This window comes from Pinus tabuliformis, chromosome X (assembly GCF_031772625.1).
Source record: "Pinus tabuliformis cultivar Carrire ecotype Pingquan chromosome X, CPIR1, whole genome shotgun sequence".
NCBI lineage: Eukaryota > Viridiplantae > Streptophyta > Pinopsida > Pinales > Pinaceae > Pinus > Pinus tabuliformis.
In genome coordinates, this window is record NC_142308.1 from 277640334 (window position 1) to 277645423 (window position 5090).

Here is a 5090-nt window from a genome sequence, read left to right on the forward strand (position 1 = left end):
TCTTCAATGTCTTCACGATGTATTTGCCTAGGAATGTATCCTTTCTCATCAACCACTACATCAATGCTTTCAACAATTCTGCCAAGTCTTTTATTGTAGCATTTGTATGCTTTGCTATGTGGAGAGTAGCCAAGAAGAATTCCTTCATCTGCTCTAGGATCAAGTTTGCCAAGCTGCTCCTCAGTATTTTTGATATAGCATTTGCTCCCAAAGATTTTGAAGTGCTTTACTGAAGGAGTTTTACCACTCCAGAGCTCATGAGGAGTTTGAGTGCTGTTCACTCGAACATTTGTCTTGTTGAGAATAATAACTGCCGCATGTGCAGCTTCACCCCAGAAGGTTGCAGGAGTTCCTGATTCATCAAGCATAGCACGAGCCATTTGCTGGACTGTTCTGTTCATTCTTTCCACTACTCCATTTTGCTGAGGAGTTCTAGCTGTAGAAAATTCTCTCCTTATTCCATGTTCATCACAGAAATCGAAAAATTCATTTGAAGTAAATTCTCCACCTCTGTCGGATCTGAGGCACTTAATCTTGTGACCTGATTCATTTTCAGCCAAGGCTTTGAAGGATTTGAATTTTTCGAAGGCTTCATCTTTGTGCTTCATAAGTCCCAACCAAACAAACCTGGAGAAATCGTCAATAAATAATATCAAGTATTCCTCTCCTCTAGGTGTTCTTTTTCTGAATGGTCCACATACATCTGTATGTACTAGCTCCAGAGGCATACTGGCTGATCCTTCTTTCTCTGGAAAGTTAGTTCTAGTCTGTTTTCCAAACTGACATGATCTGCACATGGTGTTGTCAGGAATTTTGATATCTGGAAGATCGCGAACTGCCTGATATTTGCAAGCTTTCCTTATTTGTGAGAAACTTAGATGTCCCAATCTTCGATGCCATAACCAGTGCTCTTCATCCTTGCTTAAATAGCATTGTTGTTGTTCTTCATCAAAAATGTATAGATTATTTGAAGTTCTTTTTCCTTTGAGAACTGTTTTACCTGTATCAAGATCACGAACAAGACATCCATTTGATCTGAATATAACCTCGGTTCTTTGATCACACATCTGGCTTACACTTAGAAGATTATGCTTTAGTCCATCAACAAACAAAACATTTCCAGCCTTAACATCTTCTTTTAAAGGAGCAATACCTTTTCCTTTTATAGTTGCAGGAGTATCATTTCCAAAAGAGACTTTCTTTCCTTTTTCTAAATTAGAATAAGATTCAAGTTTTTCTTTATCACCTGTCATGTGCTTTGAACATCCACTGTCAATGTACCATAGATTTTCTTGTCCTTCTGCATAGAATGCTATCCCACATCTTTCTGTTTGAGGTTCCTTTATTTTCCATGTTTTGGTGCCTGAGGTTTGTTCCCTTTTTTGTTCTTGTACCTTTCTTTCTGGAAACCTGCTTCTGCATTCAACATCTTCATGTCCAAAATTATTGCAAATAGAGCATTCAACTTCATTTTCAAGAGCTGAAAAATTGTTATAGGTCCTTTTTGTATTCCCTGTCATGCTTCTTTGTTTTTGAGCTTCCCTAGTCATGATTGTTTTATACGCAACACATTGGGCTGCTTTGTGACCAAAGTTATGGCAAGAAAAGCATTGTCCATTGAAGAAGTTTCTGCGATTATTGAATCTACCAGCCGACTGATTGTAATTTCTATTTTCATCTATTCTTGAACCAAATTGAGAAGGTTTTACCTGTGGCTGGTTGTGGCTTTTGTTCACCCTTAAGCTGGATTGCCCCTGATAGTTTGAAGTTTGTCCCTGCTTTACCTGATGATCTTCCTTGTGTTCTTGCTCATTTCTTCTTGTGGCATCAAGATAACTTTTTGAAGTGGAAGCTTGAGAAGTTTCTCCATTGTAGCCTAGACCTGTCTTATTTAGAGGAGATCGCTGCACACTGATAATCTCATTCAACGTTTCAGATCCTTTGACAAACTTGAGATTAATAGTTTTTGTTTTCTCAATTTCTTTTCTAAGACCAACAATTTCACCTTCTAATTTTTCAAGATGTTTTTCCTTTTCATCAATCTGAACTTGTAGAGTATCAATAATCATGTTCTTTTCTTCTATACATCTCTTGAGTCTAGTAATTTCATCATAAAGGTTATCCACATCTATAGCATCCTCATAATTGTCATCTTCAAATGCCATTAACAATCTATATTTGTTACCTTGTTCATCTTCATCACTGTTTGATAAGCCATCGCTATCTTCATGGGTGTAGTAGCTTTTCTTATTTGTACCCTGTTTCTTATTCCATCTAACTGGTTCCTTTCCTTTATCCTTATAAGAGCATTTTGCAGCATAATGACCTACTCTTCCACAAGCAAAACATTTGAAAGGTAGCTTACCTCTGAACCTTCCAGAACCCCTTTGAAGATTTCTGACAAAGTTTGATTCTTCTTCCTCTTCTTCTGGAACATGACATGCTTCATAGTGATCTTCTTTGCCTGATGCTTTAAAAGCAGCTTCCCTTCTATCTGATGGACCTCCCTTTCTCATTTCATAAGCAGTTAGAATTCCATGCAGCTGAGACATAGTGAGAACACGGAGATTTTCCTTTTCTTCTACTGCAGATACTTTAGATTCAAACTTGGGAGATAAAGATCTTAGAATCTTTTGAACTACTATAGTCTCTTTTATTTCTTCACCCAAATTTTTCATACAATTAACAATCTCATCTACTCGAAGAAAATAATTAGCCACACTTTCATCATTATACATCTTGAGAGTCTCATATTGAATCCTGAGAGTTTGAAGTTTAGCTTCTTTTACCTGTTCATCTCCTTCATAGCTAGTGATCATTTTGTCCCATATCTCTTTTGCTGATTTGAAGTGCATGACCTTCATGAACTCTGTTTGAGATATACTTCCTAATAGAGTGCTGACTGCTTTTGCATTTGTTTCATACTGCTTTTTCTCAGCTGGATCTGTAGGAGTAACTGAAGGAAAGGCATAGCCTGATTCTACAATGTTCCAAACTTCTGTACCAAGAGATTGAAGATATGCAGTAACTCTTACCTTCCAATAATTGAAGTTTGTTCCATCGAAGACGGGTGGCCTGATTGATGCTTCTCTCTCGTAGTTGCTCATGATGAACGATCTACCTTCAAGCGATCAAGCTGTTCTGAAGGACCTGCTCTGATACCAATTGTTGGAAATAATACTGAGGGGGGGGGGGGATCAGTATTATCTAGCAATTTACCAAATCCTCCTTATTTGATCTTTTGAAATATTCTTGCATATCAGTACCATAAAACAATGAGCATGAATAAAGAAAATAGACAGTCACACCAAAGAACACAAGATGTAAGGTGGAAACCCAATGCGGGAGAAAAACCACCTGCTGCAATAATGTCTCTATCTTCTTTCAAGAAATTCTTTTTACAATGATTTTGTACTGGTGCAGTCCTTTACCAGCACGCAGGCTGCAACCTGCAAAGAGCTACAACTCGTTCTTGTTTTCCAGACTTCTTCTGGAAGGGAGCTACAACCCCCTACTTCTTTTCAAAATGATCAACAAGTATACAACAGATACAGTCTACTACAGATATCAGATCAGTAATTACAGAAACAACCCAGAACATCTTATGAACAGAAATATACAGTTAACAGATCATCTTGAGACAGGGACGCATATTTTCTTTCTGTGGCCTGCGACTGGACGCAGTATACCTTATGCTGTTCTGCGTGCAGACGCACTGTTCCTTTTGCTTGTCTGCGACCGACGCACACATCAACACTATCGCGCCGCGTCTTTTGCTTCAGAGACGCACCCAATACCACAGTCGCGCCGCGTCCTTCGCTTCAGAGATGCACCTGATCCTTTACTGTACTGCGTCCCGGCGCACTTTCCCTTCACTGAATCTGCGTCCCTTTAGATATAGAAGATAAGAGGACTTCAGAACCAACCCAAACACTCAGATCCACAGATCTGATCATGCGCCATATAGATCGTAGTCCATTAGAAGATTTACCCTTAAAGATATGGACTAGATCACACCAAGAGATGATCAACTAAGATGATGCCTAATCCAAATGAACTCCTTTGCTTTATATAGGCAAGCTTCTCCCCAAAGCGTGGAACAATACCACGAGCCGACACCAGAGAAACACGCAACCGTCGGCTAGATACCACACAAGAAGCCCCCACGAGTTTTTCTCTACCTTGAAAAGTGTGCACTAGGCGGACGCACCTTCTGAACGGCTGGCCGGCGTCCCTAGACGCGGATTCTGTATGGAATACCTGCGGGGACGCGCTTGCTAAACAAAATTTCCTGCGTCCTTCTTGATTTACCACCTGAAGGCGTTTGCCATCAAGTACAACACCTGAATCATAATGCCAACATTAGGGTGTTGGGCTCAGAGTGCACTAGATCACCACCTTTGTTGCTGACAACATGTGAAATTTACTCTTGATACCTAGTAGGTAAAACTCAATATCAAAAGAAGCTATGTGTATAGGTTAGAGGATACAAGACTGGGCAATAGTGAAAGCTTGATTTTTCTTAAACAATTGTATCAAGAAATGGTGACAGGGCAGGCTTTCTGTTCTTGAAGGTGAGAGGGAAAATTAAATCCACTTTATAACTTACATAGAACTTTGAGCATCATACAATGACTACAATTACCACTTATGAAACAAGACTGAAAACCCAAAAATATGACTACAGGTTTGGTGGATGAACAGAGTGTGTGCGAAAATTTTTAAACTGAGAATGTTACAAATTTCGGCAGAAATCGATCAGAATGTAAGCACAATGAACGCACAGGAATACCACTGATTCCTACCTCTGACAACTGTGATTATGAACTACGCGCAGGTTGAATACCCTGCGTAGCACTACATGACCTCAACAACCTCTACGTAGCACAATTATCTTCTGCACAACAAGGGCACAACACAATGTTTGAATTTCTATGAATTCTACCTTCAATACTTGAACAATCCTTAAATTTCCTGCATGAAGAACCAATTCATCCACCTATGATTGGAGATAATGAAAATTGCAGCCTTCTGTAATGATTTTGAAAACAATAAAAAAATTTATAATGTAATTTGACTTGATGTTTGGT